Source organism: Salvelinus namaycush, chromosome 4 (assembly GCF_016432855.1).
Source record: "Salvelinus namaycush isolate Seneca chromosome 4, SaNama_1.0, whole genome shotgun sequence".
NCBI lineage: Eukaryota > Metazoa > Chordata > Actinopteri > Salmoniformes > Salmonidae > Salvelinus > Salvelinus namaycush.
The window spans coordinates 78,654,566-78,676,881 of record NC_052310.1 but is presented as its reverse complement, the minus strand read 5'-3'; the positions used below and the strand labels follow the sequence as shown (position 1 = coordinate 78,676,881).

At 43.4% G+C, this 22,316-nt stretch overlaps 1 pseudogene; it reads left to right on the top strand.

The window, feature by feature from the left end:
* The window catches only part of LOC120046012, a 107,771-nt pseudogene that overhangs the window by 57,964 nt on the left and 27,491 nt on the right, over positions 1 to 22,316 (top strand).

The window sequence follows — 22,316 nt, the reverse complement described above, 5'->3', positions numbered from 1 at the left end:
GTTTTATATACAGCTAACTGGTAAAATAAAGGAAACGCTTGGAAAGAGGTGAATTCTAAGCAAGACTAAATATCTTATATTGAGTGATAATTCACTTAAAATGTGTGTTTTTTTTGTTCTTGTTTTTTCTTGCCAATGATGTTAGATAATTTAGCTTGGTAAGAATATATATATATATATATATATATATATTTTTTTTTTAAAGTGAATTATTACTCAATATAAGATATTTAGGCTTGCTTAGATTTCATTTTTTTGCAGTGTGAGGGATACAAAGTATATTTCAATCAATTGCTTCCACACAGATGTGGTCCCTGGGATAATTAAGCAATTAACATCCCATCATGCTTAGGGTCATGGCTATGCCATGGCTATGCCCACATGGCTATGCTACCATGGCTATGCCCACATAGGATGACAATGCCCCCATCCACAGGGCACGAGTGGTCCCTGAATGGTTAGATGATCATGAAAATGATGTAAATCATATGTCATGGCTCTCTGTCACCAGATATCAACCCAACTGAACACTTATGGGAGATTCTGGAGCAGCACTAGAGACAGCATTTTCCACCACCATCAACAAAACACCACATTATGGAATTTATTGTGGAAGAATGGTGTCACATCCTTCCAATAGTGTTCCAGACACTTGTAGAATCTATGCACAAGGTGCATTGAAGATGTTGTGGCTGGTGGTGACCGAACACCCTATTAAGACACTATGTTGGTGTTTCCATTATTTTGGCAGTTGTTTCCACACTGAGGTTGGATAATTGTGGATAATGCCCTTTTAGTGTAAGAGCTGTTTGAAAAGGACTGTCTGAAATCTCAGCCTGTTTTGGTGGGATGGAGTTTTGGCCTGCCTGTTGATATCACCAAGCGGTAAATTAGTTAATAGACCAATAAGAAAGAGTTCCAAACCTCGCTGCCAATAATAGCCCCTCCACACTCAGACCCCTCCCAGGCAGTCCTAGCTAAATTATTGCTTGAGAAATGGCTCTTTGCTAAGAAGTAATCTGTGTTTCTTTTTTTAACATTTTATTTGAAAACAATCACAGTAAGGTACTTAATTGTTACCCAGAAATTATTTAACATTGAGGTAAAAAAAGGCTGCATTGGACCTTTTGACTTTGGCTTTGAGCACTAATTCTACATTGGATTCCTGTAGGACTGTTTTGTAAAGCTGAAAAGTGAACCCCTTATTATCGTTGTCAGATGTTGACCTCTGGTTGTTGTCATTGTGTGTTTTATGTCAACCCTTTGGTGTGTGTGTGTGTGTGTGTGTGTGTGTGTGTGTGTGTGTGTGTGTGTGTGTGTGTGTGTGTGTGTGTGTGTGTGTGTGTGTGTGTCAGACTGGGGCATTGCTGAACGCCCTGGTCCAGCTGTGTCACATCTCCACCCCCCTGGCCGAGAAGACCTGGGTACAGCTGTTCCCTCACCTCTGGAAGATCCTGTCTGACCGACAGCAACATGTAAGTACTGCCAGGTCAGTAAGCGGCAACAGGTCTTGTACTTCCAGGTCAACCAGGTTAAAGGGTTGGCACCGAATGGTGCAGTGTGCTCACTGGTACAGGTAGGGGATGGGGGGCGTGTTCAGAAGGGAGCAACGTTCCAGAACGTTTAGATGGAAGGAATCATGTCAGATCCCTAGAAATAGAATAACTATTATAATAGTAATTCTATCATAGTGGCAATTGATGTTGTTTTTATCTGCAACATTGAGATTAGCTATTTATTGAGATTAGCTATTTATTGAGATTAGCTATTTATTGAGATTAGCTATTTTTTGAGATAAGCTATTTATAATTTAGTGTGTAAGGTTAAACTCAAAACCCTGGTTGTCACGCCATGATAGAGGTCCAAGGATCTAATGGCATTGTCTGTGTCATCATTATTCACCTGGACAGGGCCGACACAGGTCACAGGTTCTGGTCTGACTTGTCAGCACCCCCCCCCCCCCCCCCCCACACACACACACCTCAGTGACATTAGTTTAGATAGCAGTCAGATTTCTGCTTTAAAACATGCAATTTCCTCTTAATGAGGAACCATTCATTTACGCAAAATATCTGTGTTTCTTTTTTTAACATTTTATTTGAAAACAATCACAGTAAGGTACTTACTTGTTACCCAGAAATTATTTAACAGTGACATTAGTTTAGATAGCAGTCAGATTTCTGCTTTAAAACATGCAATTTCCTCTTAATGAGGAACCATTCATTTACGCAAAATATGGACGAAGATACAAACGTGATGAGTTGAACGAACCAGATGGCTCCAGATGGCTCCACCTTTCTGGACTACCCATCCCGGATCCGGGATATTTGTCATCAGAAACACTGACTAGCATAGCCTAGCCTAGCGCGAACGGTATATAATAAAATATAATTTTATGAAATCACAAGTGCAATATTGCAAAACACAGCTTAGTCTTTTGTTAATCTATCTGTCATCTCAGATTTTGAAATTATGCTTTACAGCGCAAGCAATACTTGCATTTGTGTAAATTTATCGATCGCTCGACAAAACAATAAGAACACCTAGCGTCAGGTAACTTGGTCACGAAAATCAGAAAAGCAATCAAATTAATCGTTTACCTTTGATGATCTTCGGATGGTTTCACTCACGAGACTCCCAGTTAGACAGCAAATGTTCCTTTTGTTCCATAAAGATATTTTTTATATCCAAATACCTCCATTTGTTTGCTGCGTTATGCCCAGGAATCCACCGGAAAGAGCGTTCGCGACAACGCCGGAAAAAAATCCAAATTATATCCATAATGTCCACAGAAACATGTCAAACGTTGTTTATAATCCATCTTCAGGGTGTTTTTCAAATATCTATTCGATAATACACTGCTCAAAAAAATAAAGGGAACACTAAAATAACACATCCTAGATCTGAATGAATGAACTATTCTTATTAAATACTTTTTTCTTTACATAGTTGATTGTGCTGACAACAAAATCACACAAAAATTATCAATGGAAATCAAATTTATCAACCCATGGAGGTCTGGATTTGGAGTCACACTCAAAATTAAAGTGGAAAACCACACTACAGGCTGATCCAACTTTGATGTAATGTCCTTAAAACAAGTCAAAATGAGGCTCAGTAGTGTGTGTGGCCTCCACGTGCCTGTATGACCTCCCTACAATGCCTGGGCATGCTCCTGATGAGGTGGCGGATGGTCTCCTGAGGGATCTCCTCCCAGACCTGGACTAAAGCATCCGCCAACTCCTGGACAGTCTGTGGTGCAACGTGGCATTGGTGGATGGAGCGAGACATGATGTCCCAGATGTGCTCAATTGGATTCAGGTCTGGGGAACGGGCGGGCCAGTCCATAGCATCAATGCCTTCCTCTTGCAGGAACTGCTGACACACTCCAGCCACATGAGGTCTAGCATTGTCTTGCATTAGGAGGAACCCAGGGCCAACCGCACCAGCATATGGTCTCACAAGGGGTCTGAGGATCTCATCTCGGTACCTAATGGCAGTCAGGCTACCTCTGGCGAGCCCATGGAGGGCTGTGCGGCCCCCCAAAGAAATGCCACCCCACACCATGACTGACCCACCGCCAAACCGGTCATGCTGGAGGATGTTGCAGGCAGCAGAACGTTCTCCACGGCATCTTCAGACACGTCTGTCACATGTGCTCATGTGCTCAGTGTGAACCTGCTTTCATCTGTGAAGAGCACAGGGCGCCAGTGGCGAATTTGCCAATCTTGGTGTTCTCTGGCAAATGCCAAACGTCCTGCACGGTGTTGGGCTGTAAGCACAACCCCCACCTGTGGACATCGGGCCCTCATACCACCCTCATGGAGTCTGTTTCTGACCGTTTGAGCAGACACATGCACATTTGTGGCCTGCTGGAGGTCATTTTGCAGGGCTCTGGCAGTGCTCCTCCTGCTCCTTCTTGCACAAAGGCGGAGGTAGCGGTCCCGCTGCTGGGTTGTTGCCCTCCTACGGCCTCCTCCACGTCTCCTGATGTACTGGCCTGTCTCCTGGTAGCGCCTCCATGCTCTGGACACTACGCTGACAGACACAGCAAACCTTCTTGCCACAGCTCGCGTTGATGTGCCATCCTGGATGAGCTGCACTACCTGAGCCACTTGTGTGGGTTGTAGACTCCGTCTCATGCTACCACTAGAGTGAAAGCACCGCCAGCATTCAAAAGTGACCAAAACATCAGCCAGGAAGCATAGGAACTGAAAAGTGGTCTGTGGTCACCACCTGCAGAACCACTCCTTTATTGGGGGTGTCTTGCTAATTGCCTATAATTTCCACCTGTTGTCTATTCCATTTGCACAACAGCATGTGAAATTTATTGTCAATCAGTGTTGCTTCCTAAGTGGACAGTTTGATTTCACAGAAGTGTGATTGACTTGGAGTTACATTGTGTTGTTTAAGTGTTCCCTTTATTTTTTTGAGCAGTGTATATCAACCGGGACAACCGGGACAGCAAAAATCACTCGGAGAGCCCCCACCTATCCACTTACGCAATGTGGTCGTTCACGCTCATCCTTCAAAATAAAAGCCTGAAACTATGTCTAAAGGCTGTTGACACCTTAGGGAAGACATAGAAAAAGAAGTCTGGTTGATATCCCTTTCAATGGGCAATAGGTATGCATGGGAACAGAGAGGTCTTAAAAACAGGGCCACTTCCTGGTTGGGCCACTTCAGGTTTTAGCCTGCAATACCAGTTCTGTTTAACTCACAGACAAAAATTTTACAGTTTTGGAAACTTCAGAGTGTTTTCTATCCTAATCTGACTATTATATGCATATTCTAGTTTCGGGGGCTGAGAAATAGGCAGTTTCAAATGGGTACGCCTTTTTAGCCAAAAGCGAAAACTGCGCCCCCTAGTCTTAAGAAGTTTTAAGAGGCACATTTAAAGGTCCTGATATGAAGTGACTGAGCTTTTAACTCTGAAACACATTGGAAATAGAACTAGACGTCTTAATGATGATGTTTGTCGCTCAGAGACACACAGGGGTCAAGACATAAATAGGTTCCATATTTTCGCTGATAATTATCTGGTTATAAATATCTTAATGTGGTTATTGTAGCTGAGGCTGTCTCTGAGATGAAGCTGTGGTAGTTAATGGTGGCTTCCAATCAGCTCTAGCTTGGTTTTAGTTGTGCATTATATTGCATGCTTTTGGCCTTAGAAACACAACGCCTGACTGACGTGCCCAAAGTAAACTGCCTGTTGCTCAGGCCCTGAAGCCAGGATATGCAAATAAGTGGTACCATTGGAAAGAAGACACTTTGAACTTTGGAGAAATGTTAAAATAATGTAGGAGACTACAACACAATAGATATGGTAGGAGAAATCCAAAGAAAAACCAACCGGAATAGTTATTTTTTGAGAACCCGTGCTCTTACAATGGAACGTATAGGGAAATAATTAAATCTAGCTCCCAGTATGCAATTACTATGGCTTCCACTGGGTGTCAATAGTCTTTGGTCAAGGTTTAAGGCTTGTTTCTTCCAAAACGAGTAAGAAATATGAGTTTTAGTACAAGGACATCTGCTTGGAAATTTGTGTGTGCGCCATGAAGACAACGCGCACCTGCTAATATCGCTTTCCTATTGAACATACTTCTTTCCGTATGAAATATTATAGTTTGATTACATTTTAGGGTATCTGACGATTGAATAGAAATGTATTTGACTTGTTGAAACAAAGTTTAAGGGTAGATTTTCGGATTCCTATCTTGGCATGTTGAACGAGTGGATTACTCAAATCGATGGCACCAACTAAACAGACTTTTTGGGATGAAGGACTTTATCTAACAAAACGACACTACATGTTATAGCTGGGACCCTTTGGATGACAAATCAGAGGAAGATTTTCAAAATGTAAGTGAATATTTAATCGCTTTTTGTGAATTTATGATTCCTGTGCCGGTGGAAAAATATTTTGATGTGGGGTGCCGTCCTCAAACAATCACATGGCATTCTTTCACTGTAAAGCCTACTATAAATCGGACAGTGCAGTTAGATTAACAAGATTTTAAGCTTTCAACCGATATAATACACTTGTATGTACCTAGCGGGACGCCTAGCCTTATTAACCTAGCTAGACTCTCCTTCCACTCTTTTCCTCCTTCTCCTCCTCCCTTTCCTCCCCGTCATTCCCCCTCTCCTCTCAGGCCCTGTCAGGTGAGATGAGTCCGTTCCTGTGCAGTGGGAGCCACCAGGTGCAGAGGGACTGCCCGCCCAGTGCCCTCAACTGCTTCGTGGAGGCCATGTCCCAGTGTGTGCCTCCTATCCCCATCAGGCCCTGTGTGTTGTACCTGGGGAAGACTAGCAAACTGTGGCTGCGCTCCACTCTGATGTTGGAACAGCAGGCCTTTGAGAAGGGCCTCAGCCTGCACAGCAAGCCCAAACAGAGCACTGCCGAGTTCTACGAACAGCAGAGCATCACTCCACCACAACAGGTACAGGTTTTCATCTTGTTCACGTTCAGTTCTATTTGATGAGTACATAAAAATAAAATCAAATCATATGTTATTTGTCACACGCGCCCAATACAACAGGTGTAGACCTGACAGTGAAATGCTTACTTAAAAGCCCTTAACCAACAATGCAGTTTTAAGAAAAATAAATGTTAAGTGAAAAATAGATAATTAAAAAATAAGAATAAAAATAATTAAACAGCAGCAGTAAAATAACAGTAGCGAGGCTATATACACCGGGTACCGGGACAGAGTCAATGTGTGGGGCTACCGGTTCGTCGAGGTAATTGAGGTTATATGTACATGCAGGTAGAGTTAAAGTGACTATGAATAGATAATAACAGAGAGTAGCAGCAGGGTAAAATAGGGGGTGGGGGGGACAATGGAAATGGTCTGGGTAGCCATTTGATTAGCTGTTCAGGAGTCTTATGGCTTGGGGGTAGAAGCTGTTAAGAAGCCTTGTTGACCTAAACTTGGTGCTCCGGCTCCGCTTGCATTGTTCTTTCTGCTACCGCAGTCTATGACTAGGGTGGCTGGAGACTTTGACAATTTTTAGGGCGTTCCTCTGACACTGCCTGGTATAGAGGTCCTGGATGGCAGGAAGCTTGGCCCCTGTGATTTACTAGGCCGTACGCAGTACCCTCTGTAGTGTCTTGCTGTCGGAGGCCGAGCAGTTGCCATACCAGTCAGAATGCTCTCGATGGTGCAGTTTTCAGTCTCCTGAGGGGGAATAGGCTTTGTCATGCCTTCTTCACGACTGTCTTGGTGAGTTTGGACCATGATAGTTTGTTGGTGATGTGGGCACCAATGAACTTGAAGCTCTCAACCTGCTCCACTGCAGCCCCGTCGATGAGAATGGTGCTCGGTCCTCCTTTTCCTGTAGTCCACAATCATCTCCTTTGTCTTAATCACATTGAAGGAGAGGTTGTTATCATGGCACCACACAGCCAGGTCTCTGACCTCCTCCATATAGGCTGTGTCATCATTGTCGGTGATCAGGCAAACTTAATGATGGTGTTGGAGTCGTGCCTGGCCATGCAGTCATGGGTGAACAGGGAGTACAGGAGGGGACTGAGCACGCACCCGTGCCCCCGTGTTGAGGATCAGTGTGGAAGATGGGCTGTTACCTACCCTTACAACCTGGGGCGGACCGTCAGGAAGTCCAGGATCCAGTTGCAGAGGGAGGTGTTTAGTCCCAGGGTCCTTAGCTTATTGATGAATTTTGAGGCCACTATGCTGTTGAAAGCTGAGCTGTAGTCAATGAATAGCATTCTCACATAGGTGTTCCTTTTGTTGATGTGGGAAAGGGCTTTGTGGAGTGCAACAGAGATTGCATCATCTGTGTATTTTTTAAATTTTTTTAATTGAACCTTTATTTAGCTAGGCAAGTCAGTTAAGAACAAATTATTTTTTACAATGACGGCCTACACCGGCCAAAACCAGACGAAGCAGGGCCAATTATGCACCACCCTACGGGAACCAGGGACTGTAATGACGCCTCTTGCACTGACATGCAGTTCCTTAGACCGCTGCGCTACCTGGGAACCCACTCCTTGAAAGCGGCAACTCTACCCTTTAGCTCAGTGCGGATGTTGCCTGTAATCCATGGCTTCTGGTTGGGGTATGTACTGTTACTGAAACGCACACCTATTTAGGCGAGGTGCTGGCTAGCGGAGTAGAAAACTTGAAAATAAAGGAGAGCCGCACACTCTAGGAGCTCAGATGCAAGAATGTAATATCCAACGTTTCGACAGCCAAGCTGTCTTCATCAAATGTACTGTTACTGTGCCATAACTATGTAATTGCTTTTTAATAACTGGATTTACCCTGTAACTCATGTAAAAAGTTAAATTCAGTGTAACTACATCTCTTGATATAAACTTTCCTTCCTGTCTCTGCAGGTGTTCTGAAAAGTTGAACCAGTGGGAGCCTCTGACCGAGATCGGCCAGTCAAAAGGCAACAGCAACCCCACCTGGTACTGGAATGTGCCTGGAGGGTCCCCAACTGGGGGGGGGCATGAAGGAAGCACTGGTACAGGTAGGGGATGCCTAACACACACAGTTATACAGTTATACACATATCACACACACACACACACACCCACTGGGCGAAGATCCAGTTCCCTACTCCAGAACAGCTCGTAAATCTGTGAAAATGTAGTTTGGCCGGCATTAGGGAGGTTAATTTATCGGCTTCATGTTTTCTAAAGCAGAGTATAGGGGGGAATGTGATAGTAGGTGACACATAACAAATACTCCTGCCTTGGTTTCTGCTCAAAGAGCCTTGGAAACGAGCCAATCTCCTGAGCTGACATCTCATTAAACTGTCCAGAAAAACATTTAACTAGCTACCTCTTTCGCTCTTTCGTTCATTCTCTCTTATTCATTCTCTCTCCGTGTTCTCTCTCTATGTGTCCCTCTCTCCCTTTCTTCCTCCCTCTTTCCTTTCTCCATGGTTTTGCATAGATCTAATATTTATATGTCTGTGAGTGAGTAATTGGCACAACATCTGTTATGTGGCGGTGGTAGAAGACAGAGTAGAGCCGGCTTGTTGTGGTGAGGCTTCGGTACCCCCTGGCTCAGAAAGGAAGCCTGTCTAACTGAATGGCCCAGCTTTGAATTAAAAAGCCTCTGATAAGGCCACCACTGTCTACTGGAGATTCATCACATGTCCCCTTGTCTGTGATAAGTGCATGTTGACCGATCGCTGTAATTCATTTCCTCATCGACAGACAGAGGAAAACACACAACTAATCATGTTGCCCAGGTTTGACTGTGCAGGAGGCAAGCTCCCCTGGGATATTGTTAGTGTTGTGGTTAATGCACTCAGTGGGCCGATCAATATAGTCTCTCTGTCCACCTCCATGTCAGGCTGATTATTCATGACCCATGAAGGCCTTTAAAAATGATGAGGAGAATGAATAGAATAGGACATAGACTAGAACAGCTGGTGTGTTCTGTTAGAGTGCTGCTTTATGTCAGTGGCATGAAGTAATTCACTTCAGAGATGCACACAAACAACTGCAGTCCAAATTGTCACAGCTGTGACACCACAGTGACACACATACTGACAAATGGACACTTGTTACGTGTGTATCATCTTGTGTTTTCAAAGGTAACTAACGTGTGTACACGGGTAACGGGTTTCCCTTGCTGTGTCTGTAACCTGTGTCTATAACCTGTGTCTGTCTGTCTGGTGGAGCTGAGCTGTCTTAAGCTGTCTTAAGGAGATGAGGTGTGGAAGATGAACATGCACCGTGCTTACCTGGCTATCTGCCACCCAGAGGAGCAGCAGCTCAACTTCATAGAACAGCTGGTGGAGATCCTCCAGTCTGGCCATATGGGAGTGGAGGAGAATGCCTCACATCGTGTCCCACGTACACACACCAATACTTCAGGTAAGAGATGGAGGCAGACACACACACAAGCACCACCCAAATATTTCTGAAGTCTGAATCAAGAGGCAATAAAAGGCTGGAACAAATGTATTTTAAATCACTGCCAAATGAAGAGAGTCCATCAGTGACCCCAGCCAATTTACTGTGGAATGACACTGATAAGTTGTCTCTATTCTGGCAGTGAAGAGAGGAAAAACACTGCCCTGAAAGGCAAATAACAACCTTTTAGATTAGACATGAGTGAAACAGAGGGAGATAACGGAAAGAGAGACAGACTATGAGGGAGGGAAAGAAAGAGGAGGAAGGGAGGGATGGAAAGAAAGAGGAGAATGAAATAGAATGGAAGAAAGAGGAGAGGGTGAGTGAGAGGAATGAAAAATAGAGACGGAGAAGAGGCAGTACGTTTAGACTGTCCGTAATTGCTTTCCCCCATCAGATAGTGTTTGATTAAATACCTGCTCCAAAATCGCATTTACATGATGAATGGACACTCCAAAATTAAGGTTAGAAATGTGCCATCAGCTGATATTAACAGATAATTGTGAGAATATTGTACTACCCCAATTTATTTTGTTCTTGGGGATTTGATTTTGGGAAGTTCGCCAACCGATTTAGGACTTTTATCTTTTGTAAGCAGGTATTTGAATTGAGTACCGCTACATTCATTTGTGTGTGGTCCATTTCATTATAAAAGCAGAGGAAAGTAACTGTTCTTTCCTGGTTAGTGAACTCTGCAGTCGTAAGTCTCTATTCCAGGACCATACACTTAAAGCCCCGAGAGACTCTAAAACAAAGGCTTTCTGCAGGTAAATAACTAGGATCAAACTGCATTCAGAATCAAGCCATCAAAATCCAGGACTTTCCAATGACTTTTGATCAATGAATCCACACCAGCCATATTGATTGTCAGATTGATTGATGGGTTGATATAATACAATTATTGATCATCATGCACAGATTCTAGCAGCTCAATGGCATTTCATTTCCAGGTTTAGACCCTTCAGAATGGAGAGACCCAATCTAGTGTATTATTTTTCACATTTTCAATTTTTAGGTCTTTATTTATGTTTGAAAGAAGTGATTAGCCATTAATTAAAGTAATATGATTTTCTGGCTCTGCCACCAGCCCTTGCCTTAATATGACGCTCCCTTAAGGTGATGGTTGATAAGACAGTCTGATCCCTCTATCAGTTCCTGGCTTCTAGGACATAATTTCAGATAAAGATTTTCCAATAGTCATCGTTAGCCTGTAATACAGTGGGCTAATGGCTTTGGAATTGGCCTGGCCTGGACACTGCCTTTTCTACTGTCATAGAGAAAGAACAGAAACTCTGCCAACTGTCATCCCTCTTTTATTTCTCTCCATCCCTCCCTCTTCTCTACCATTCTCTTCTTTTTCTCTGTTAAAACCACTTCTCTCTCTCTCTCCACCTGACACATTTTCTCTTTCCCAGTCGTTTCCTGTCACCATGGTTCTCGACCCAGCATTCTTTCTTCTTCACCCCTTCCTTCTCTCTTCCCCTCCCTATTCCTTAATTCATCTTCATCCCTGTAACGCTTGTCGTGGTTGGAAGAAGAGGAGAACCAATGCGCAGCGTGGTAAGTGTCCATATTGTTTTAATACGAATAATGAACACTGAACAAAAACAATAAAACGACAAACGAACACTCCTGTACGGTGAAACAAAACACAGAACAGAAAATAATCACCCACCAACCAAGGACCAAGCAGCGTGGTATCGGGCAGCAGCGAGTTCTGGACTCCTGGACATGGGAGGAGATTTTGCACGGTAAAGGACCCTGGGCACAGGCTGGGGAATATCGCCGCCCCAAGGCAGAGCTGGAGGCAGCGAAAGCTGAGCTGCGGCAATATGAGGAGGCAGCACGGCAGCGCGACAGGTATGAGAGGCAGCACACAGGGAGTGTGGCAGAGTCAGGTTGGAGACCTGAGCCCATTCCTCGTGCTTATTGTAAGCAGCGCGTTACTGGTCAGGCACCGTGTTATGCGGTTAAGCGCACGGTGTCGCCAGTACTCATCCATAGCCCGGTGCGCTATAGTACGCCGTTTCGGTCCAGGGTATCCTGCGCTGGCTCTGCGTGCTGTGTCTCCGGGGTGCTGGGGGGGTGCAGTGCGTCCTATGCCTGCGCTCTGCTCGTGCTGGGCGAATGTGGGAATTGAGCCTAAGGGAGAGGTGCGCGTAGTATGCACCAGATCTCCAGTGCTCACCCACAGCCCGGTTCAACCTGTGCCTGCACTCTGGAGGGTCCGGGCTAGAGTAGTCATCCAGCCTGGGGGAGTGGTGCCAAGGCTGCGCACCAGAGCTACAGTGCTCCCCCACAGCCCGGTCCTTCCGGTGCCTCCTTCAAGCACCAGGCCTCCTCCTCCTTCTCTCTTCCCCTCCCTATTCCTCAATTATTCTTCACCCCTTCTCTCTCCCCCTCCCTATTCTTCAATTCTTCTTCACTCCTTCTCTCTCCCCCTCCCTATTCTTCAATTCTTCTTCACCCCTTCTCTCTTCCCCTCCCTATTCCTCAATTCTTCTTCACCCCTTCTCTCTTCCCCTCCCTATTCCTCAATTCTTCTTCACCCCTTCTCTCTCCCCCTCCCTATTCTTCAATTCTTCTTCACTACTTCTCTCTCCCCCTCCCTATTCTTCAATTCTTCTTCACCCCTTCTCTCTTCCCCTCCCTATTCCTCAATTCTTCTTCACCCCTTCTCTCTCCCCTCCCTATTCTTCAATTCTTCTTCACCCCTTCTCTCTCCCCCTCCCTATTCTTCAATTCTTCTTCACCCCTTCTCTCTCCCCCACCCTATTGCTCAAATCTTGCAAAATCCTCAAAAGCTAACCTGGGCCGTAACACCAGCCTCCACGATATGAAAATTGTGGTGAAGAGCTGGAGGAACAGGCTGCCCATCGTCTCTGAAGACCTCTCCCACTGAAGCAGCATCTTCATGTGGAGGCAGCACCACTACCAGGGTAGGAAACACAGAAACACACACTAACCCTATTTTGCACTAACTTTTTTGACTCAATCAAATGCACAGCTGTCACTTTATTCCTAGTTATCAGTACATATCTACCTCAATTACCTCGTACCCATGTACTTTGACTCGGTACTGGTACCCTGTGTATATAGCCACGGTATTGTTACTCATTGTGTATTTCAGTATTATGTGTTTTGGTTTTCTATTATTTCTTTATTGTCTTTCTTTCTGCATTGTTGGGAAGGGCCTGTAAGTACGCATTTCACTGTTAGTCTACAACATGTATTTTGACACACACACTGAGACGTATCTTAATGCATAGACATTAATGCATAGACACACACACACACACACACACACACACACACACACACACACACACACACACACACACACACACACACACACACACACACACACACACACACACACACACACACACACACACACACACACACACACACACACCTATCAGTACGCAGGATGGGGGCGTCACTAAAAGGCCACAGTGAGCTGAACCCCTCAGGCTCTCTACCTTCCCAAATGTCAGCTCTCTAAAGTACTCATTTACTCTGCACGACAGACACACACACACACACAGAGGGGGAGTAGAGAGGGGAAGGAGGAAGATAGAGACAGAGATAGTGAGTGGGGAGGAAAGTTGGAGAGCTGGAGGTGAGATGAATCTCAGAGTGATGGAAGAAGGAGGAGAGGATATGAAGAGGACAAGAGAAAGGAGAGAACAACTGAAAGGAGAAGATTGAGAGAGAGTTGACAAATCTGGTAACTTATTGTTGTCCCACAGTGTCCTCTACATCTGGTTTCCTATTTTTGTCTCTCAGTGTGCTATACATCTATCAGAACTCAGGATAAGAACCAGATGCAGACAGCTAGAGTCACAGATGTTTATTGACCCAAACAGGGGGCAGGAAAAATATAGATCAAAGGCAGTCAGAGGTCCGCAATCCAGGGCAGAGTCAATAAGGTACAGAACAGCAGGCAGGCTCGGGGTCAGGACAGGCAGAGGTTCGTAAACGGGTCAGTCAGGCAGGTACAGAATGGCAGGCAGGCTCGGGGTCAGGGCAGGCAGAATGGTCAGAACCATGGAAACTAGGAAACAGAACTTGAGAAAGCAGGGAGATGGGAAAACACGCTGGTAGGACCTGATAAGACAAGACGAACTGGCCACAGACAAACAAAGAACACAGGTATAAATACACAGGATAATGGGGAAGATGGCCGACACCTGGAGGGGGTGGAGACAAGCACAAAAACAGGTGAAACAGATCAGGGTGAGACAGTACCCCCCCCCACCCCCCAGCTCCCCTCGAAGGGTACCATATGGCGTCCTACCTGGGTGCACACCTGGTTGACCGGGGTGCCAGTTTTGGAAATCAGCGATGAGGCTATAGCAGCGTGACAACGTATCCGGCTTGACATTCTTGGATCCCGGTTGATATGAGAGGGAGAAGATGAACCGGTGAAAAGCAGGGCCCACCTAGCTTGCATGGAGTTGAGAAGCTTGGCGGTGCGGAGATATTCCAGGTTCTTGTGGTCTGTCCACATAATAAACTAATGTTCTGCCCTCTCCAGCCAGTGCCTCCACTCCTCCTATGCCATCTTCACCGCGAGAAGCTCACGATTCCTCACATCATAGTTCCTCTTCGTGGCGTCCAGAAGCTCTTTTCGGTCATAAGAGATGGTAGCAGCAACAATATGGACAAACCATGTGTTTGATGTACACTACCAGTCCAAAGTTTGGAAACATCAACTCTTTCAAGGGTTTTTCTTTATTCTTAATATTTTCTACATTGTAGAATAATAGTGAAGACACCAAAACTATGAAATGACAGATATGGAATCCTGTAGTAATCAAAAAAGTGTTAAACAAATCAAAACATATTTTAGATTTTAGATTCTTCAAAGTATCACCCTTTGCCTTGATGACAGCTCTGCACACTCTTGGCATTCACACAACCAGCTTCACCTGGAATGCTTTTCCAATAGGAGTTCCCACATTTCCAGGAGTTCCCACATATGCCGAGCACGTGTTGGCTGCTTTTCAGTCCCTCAGCACGTCCAACTCATCCCAAACCATCTCAAATGGATTGAGGTTGGGTGACTGTGGAGGCCAGGTCATCTGAGGCAGCACTCCATCACTCTCCTTCTTGGTCAAATAGCCCTTACACAGCCTGGAGGTGTGTTGAGTCATTGTCCTATTGAAAAACAAATATTAGTCCCACTAATCGCAAGCCAGATGGGATGACGTATCGCTGCAGAATTCTTTGGTAGCCATGCTGCTTAAGTGTCACCATCACACCTCCTCCTCCATGCTTCACAGTGGGAACCACACATGCTGAGGTCATCCGTTCACCTACTCTGCCTCTCACAAAGATACAAAGATACGTATATGTAATTATATGTATGTATGTGTATATGTATATATTTATATATGTATATATGTATGTGTATGTATATAAATGTGTGTATGTATAAATATATATATACAGTTGAAGTTGGAAGTTTACATACACTTAGTTTGGAGTCATAAAAACTTGTTTTTCAACCAACAAACTATAGTTTTGGCAAGTCGGTTAGGACATCTACTTTGTGCATGACACAAGTAATTTTACCAACAATTGTTTACAGACAGATTATTTCACTTATAAATCACTGTTACACAATTCTAGTGGGTCAGAAGTTGACATACACTAAGTTGACTGTGCCTTTAATTAAACAGCTTGGAAAATTCCAGAAAATTATGTCATGCCTTTAGAAGCTTCTAATAGGCTAATTGACATAATTTGAGTCCACCGGAGGTGTACCTGTGGATGTATTTCAAGGCCTACCTTCAAACGCAGTGCCTTTTTGCTTGACATCATGGGACAATCAAAAGAAATCAGCCAAGACCTCAGAAAAAAATTGTAGACCTTCCTGTTTGGCCCTGTCCGGGGGTATCTTCGGATGGGGCCACAGTGTCTCCTGACCGCTCCTGTCTCAGCCTCCAGTATTTATGCTGCAGTAGTTTATGTGTCGGGGGGCTAGGGTCAGTTGGTTATACCTGGAGTACTTCTCCTGTCTTATCCAGTGTCCTGTGTGAATTTAAGTATGCTCTCTCTAATTCTCTCGTTCTCTCTTTCTTTCTCTCTCTCTGAGAACCTGAGCCCTAGGACCATACGTCAGGACTACCGGGCATGATGACTCCTTGCTGTCCCCAGTCCGCCTGGCCTTGCTGCTATTCCAGTTTCAACTGTTCTGCCTGCGGTTATGGAACCGCCACCTGTCCCAGACCTGTTGTTTTTCAACTCTTAATGATCGGCTATGAAAAGCCAACTGAAAATTATTCATGATTATTATTTGACCATGCTTGTCACTTATGAACATTTTTGAACATCTTGGCATAGTTCTGTTATAATCTCCACCCGGCACAGCCAGAAGAGGACTGGCCACCCCTCATAGCCTGGTTCCTCTCTAGGTTTCTTCCTAGGTTTTGGCCTTTCTAGGGAGTTTTTCCTAGCCACCGTGCTTCTACACCTGCATTGCTTGCTGTTTGGGGTTTTAGGCTGGGTTTCTGTACAGCACTTCGAGATATTAGCTGATGTACGAAGGGCTATATAAAATAAACTTGATTGATTGATTGATAGACCTCGACAAGTCTGGTTCATCCTTGGGAGCAATTTCCAAACGCCTGAAGGTACCCCGGTAATCTGTACAAACAACCGTATGCAAGTATAAACACAGTGGCATGCCTGGGGCCTGGGCCTTCAGTGAGGTCCTACACAGTCCCAGCCGAATTAATCCACCTCTTATTACCATCATTATGATGCCATGGCTCTAGACACTATACATTTAGACAGAAACGCAGTATAACCAGGCGTTGCGTCACCTTGAAATTGACAAAAATGGACATTTTTGGGTAAACAGTGTTTACCCAAAAACATGACACAATCAATGAGTCTTTTCAATATGTCCCTATTTTTCTTCACCTTTTCATTGTGCAGCTCCGTTGCCCTGCGCGCTTGTTCGTTGAGCTGTAGATCCACTCGGGTGTCCCCAAAAGTTTTCAAAAGCACCATTGCTTGAAGTGCCCAGCCGTACTTTGGTGTCTCGTTGCTGCCTTGGTTAGACAACTCAAGACAACTCAACACCAAATCGATCACTTGCAAATAATAGGCATTCCCAGCAGTACAGTTTGCAGTGCTTCTCGGAGCCTGTGAGCCATTGATAGCGCTTGTAGTTGGAACTTTGAAAGTGGCGAACGAATCCCTTTCCCGCCTGTGACAGGCTTTGTATCGTCGGCGTCGGGCGACCTCTCCTTACAATGTCTAACTTTTTTTGAAAAGTTCGTCTTGAGAATAGCGTTATAATTATATCCTCGACCAAATCGATATCTTCTCCTCCTTCCGCCATTGTGGGTTGAAAAAACAGCTTAGTAGTACGCAAATTAATTCGTTTATCAAATTCAGTTTCCTTGTTCTGAGGTTCTGCATAGACCTGCCCATAGGACCTGCATCTCAATATTGGTAATCCAATCAAAAGACGTGCACGCACTATGCCTGCTAGCTGGCTCCTGTGTAACACTGGAGCCAGCCAGCAGGCGTACAATAGCCAACTCTAAAGCTGATTGGTTGACCCTAAATTTTCATTTCCATTCACTTTAAGCTACAAGCGCCCGCACTGTTGATTCTGAAGGCCTGAGGGCAGATTTTAGACCCCTGGCAACACATGATGGCTGAATATGATTGGATAAAAGATCTAACATAAAGACCAGCCCTCCAAATCTCAACCTGGGGCTGGAAGCAGTGCAACCAAGAGGAAAGCTATGAAATGAAGAGTATAACTCTTACTCTGGGGAATAATTTAATACATATTTGTGGGAAAATATATTTAAAAAAAAATTATATTCTGATGATGTTTAGGCCAGCAGAGAAGGCCTTGCTGGCCCTGATGGCCCACCACTGTATAAACACCATGGGACCACGCAGCCGTCATACCTCTCAGAAAGGAGACACGTTCTGTCTCCTAGAGATGAAAGTGCTTTGGTGCGAAAAGTGCAAATCCATCCCAGAACAACAGCAAAGTACCTTGTGAAGATGCTGGAGGAAACAGCTACAAAAGTATCTATATCCACAGTAAAATGAGTCCTATATCAACATAACCTGAAAGGCCACTCAGCTAGGAAGAAGCCACTGCTCCAAAACTGCCATTTAAAAGCCAGACTAGGTCTGCAACTGCACATGGGGACAAAGATCATACTTTTTGGAGAAATGTCCTGTTGTCTAATGAAACAAATTATAACTGTTTGAACATAATGACCATTGTTATGTTTGGAGGAGAAAGGGGGAGCCTTGCAAGCCGAAGAACACCATCCCAACCGTGAAGCACGGGGTGACAGCATCATGTTGTGGGCGTGCTTTGCTGCAGGAGGGATTGGTGCACTTCACAAAATAGATGGCATCATGAGGCAGGGAAAATATTTGGATATATTGAAGCAACATCTCAAGACATCAAACAGGAAGTTAAAGCTTGGTCGCAAATGGGTCTTCCAAATGGACAATGACCCCAAGCATACTTACAAAGTTGTGGCAAAATGGCTTAAGGACAACAAAGTCAAGGTATTGGAGTGGCCATCACAAAGCCCTGACCTCAATCCAATAGAACATTTGTGGGCAGAACTTAAACCTGTTATGGCTGCAAGGGAAAGTATTGAGTAGCCAGATAAAAGATGCCAATTTCAAACGGCCTCGTACTCAATTCTTGCTCGTACAATATGCATATTATTATTACTATTGGATAGAAAACACTCTCTAGTTTCTAAAACCGTTTGAATTATTTCTCTGAGTGAAACAGAACTCATTATGCAGCACTTTTCCTGACCAGGAAGTGGAATGTCAGAAATATATGCTCTGTTCAACTTCCTGCCTATACATGGTCATGATACGTAAGAGTCTACGTACACTTCATACGCCTTCCTCTGGGTGTCAAGAGGCTGTGAGAGAAGAAATGTTGTGTTTATCTTGGTCTGAGGTGGAATAAAAGCTATTTCTTTGACGTGACCGTCCACTTCCGGTACTCTGAAGCGCGCGACTTGGACAGTGGGATTGCCTTCTGTTTAGCTGTCGTTATGAACGACTAACATCTCCGTCTTAGATTTTATTTGATACATGTGACCATATCATAGTAACGTATGTTTTTTCAATATAGTTTAATCAGATTATTGAAATTTTTTCGGGAGTTTTGCCGTGTTCCGTTCTCTGACTTTGTTTACGTTGGAGAGATCCGTACCACTTGGCAAGTGCCCATGCTAAATGAAGAGGGATATTTGCCGTTCCAGATCAAAACAACGACTGCTCTGGACAAAGGACACCTTGTCCAACATTCTGACGGAAGATCACCAAAAGTAAGAAACATTTTATGATGCTATTTCTAATATCTGTCGTGCATGTGAACTGGTCGTGGGCGCCCAAGTGTTTCTGGCTATTGTGGCTACGCTAATATAGCGCTACATTTTGTTTTCGCTGTAAAACATTTAATAAATCGGAAATATTGTCTGGAATCACAAGATGCCTGTCTTTCAATTGCTGTACACTATGTATTTTTCAGAAATGTTTTATGATGAGTAATTAGGTATTTGACGTTGGTGTCTGTAAATATTATGGCTGCTTTCGGTGCAATTTCTGATTGTAGCTGAAATGTAAACTATGATTTATACCTGAAATATGCAAATTTTTCGAACAAAACATATGCTATACAATAAATATGTTATCAGACTGTCATCTGATGAAGTTTTTTCTTGGTTAGTGGCTATTTATTTCTTTATTTGGTCGAATTTGTGATAGCTAGTGATGGAGTAAGAAACTGATGGAGTTAGAAAAGTGGTGTCTTTTGCTAACGTGGTTAGCTAATAGATTTACATATTTTGTCTTCCCTGTAAAACATTTTAAAAATCGGACATGTTGGCTTGATTCACAAGATGTGTACCTTTCATATGCTGTATTGGACTTGTTAATGTGTGAAAGTTAAATATTTAAAAAAAATATCTTTTGAATTTCGCGCCCTGCACTTTGAGCTGGCTGTTGTCATAAGTGTACCGGTGTCGGGCTTGCAGCCCAAACAGGTTAAAAAGTGTGCGAGCAAGGAGGCCTACAAACCTGACTCAGTTACACCAGCTCTGTCAGGATGAATGGGCCAAAATTCACCCAACTTATTGTGGGAAGCTTGTGGAAGGCTACCCGAAATGTTTGACCCAAGTTGAACAATTTAAAGGCAATGTTACCAAATACTAATTGAGTGTATGTAAACTTCTGACCCACTGGGAAATGTACTGAAAGAAATAAAATCTGAAACAAATAATTCTCTCTACTATTATTCTGACATTTCACATTCTTAACATAAAATGGTGATCCTAACTGTCCTAAAACAGGGAATTTTGCTTGGATTAAATGTCCAGAATTGTGAAAAACTGAGTTTAAATGTATTTGGCTAAGGTGTATGTAAACTTCCGACTTCAACTGTACAGTATATATTTATATACACTACTGTTCAATAGTTTTTGGTCACTTCCTTGTTTTTGAAAGAAAATTACATTTTTTGTCCATTAATATTACATCAAATTGATCAGAAATACAGTGTAGATATTGTAAATGACTATTGTAGCTGGAAACTGATTTTTAATGGAATATCTACGTAGGTGTACAGAGGCCCATTATCAGAAACCATCACTCCTGTTTTCCAATGGCACATTGTGTTAGCTAATTGTTTTTATTTCTTCTTTATTTAACTAGGCAAGTCAGTTAAGAACAAATATTTATTTTTATTGACGGCCTAGGAACAGTGTGTTAACTGCCTTGTTCAGGGGCAGAACGACAGATTTTTACCTTGTCAGCTCGGGGATAAATCTTGCGACCTTTCGGTTACAACTCCAACGCTCTAACCACTAGGCTACCTGCCGCCCGAAGTTTATAATTTTAAAAGGCTAATTCATCATTAGAAAACACTTTTTCAATGATGTTTGCACAGTTAAAAACTGTTGTTCTGATTAATCTAGGACATGCGTTCCGCTAGCGGAACCCCTGACAACATTTCGCTGAAAAGGCAGCGCGGGAAATTCAAAAATATTTTTTTGAAATATGTAACTTTCACACATTAACAAGTCCAATACAGCAATTGAAAGATAAACATCTTGTTAATCTACCCATCATGTCTGCTTTAAAAAATGTTTTACAGCGAAAACACAACATATGATTATGTTAGATCATCGCCAAGTCCAAAAAACACACAGCCATTTTCCCAGCCAAAGATAGGAGTCATAAAAAGCAGAAATAGAGATAAAATGAATCACTAATCTTTGATGATCTTCATCAGATGACACTCATATGACATCATCTTACATAATACATGTATGTTTTGTTCGATAATGTGCATATTTATATCCAAAAATGTCAGTTTACATTGGCGCCATGTTCAGAAATGCCTCCAAAATATCAGAGGAAATTGCAGAAAGCCACTTCTAATAACAGAAATACTCATCATACACTTTGATGAAAGATACATGTTTTACATATAATTAAAGATACACTTGTTCTTAATGCAACCGCTGTGTCAGATTTCAAAAAAACTTTACGGAAAAAGCACACCATGCAATAATCTGAGATGGCGCTCAGATATAAACAACATTTCTCCGCCATGTTGGAGTCAACAGAAATATGAAATTACATCATAAATATTCCTTTACCTTTGATGATCTTCATCAGAATGCACTCCCAGGAATCCTAGTTCCACAATAAATTGTTGTTTTGTTCGATAATGTCAATTATTTATGTCCAAGTAGCTACTTTTGCTAGCACGTTTAGTACACATGTCCAAACGCTCGCGCAGGTCCAGGCGAACTCGGACGAAAACTTCAAAAAGTTATATTACAGGTCCAATAAACTTGTCAAACTAAGTAGAGAATCAATCTTCAGGATGTTGTTATCATAAATATCCAATAATGTTCCAACCGGAGAATTCCTTTGTGTCTCTAGAAGTACTGGAACGCAAGTCGATATCATGTGGAATGCGCATGACCAGGACCTGGCACTCTGCCAGACCACTGACTCAAACACCTCCCATCCGGCCCCACATCACAGTAGAGGCTTCATTCAACGTTCTACAGACTGTTGACATCTAGTGGAAGGCGTAGGAAGTGCAAACAGATCCATATCTTACTGGGATTTCAATAGGCGATGAGTTGAAAATCGACCAGCCTCAGAATTCTCACTTCCTGTTTGGATTTTTTCTCAGGTTTTTGCCTGCCATATGACTTCTGTTATACTCACAGACATCATTCAAACAGTTTTAGAAACTTCAGAGTGTTTTATATCCAATAGTAATAATAATATGCATATGGGACAGAGTAGGAGGCAGTTCACTCTGGGCACGCTATTCACCCAAAGTGAAAATGCTGCCCCCATCCCTAAAAAGTGA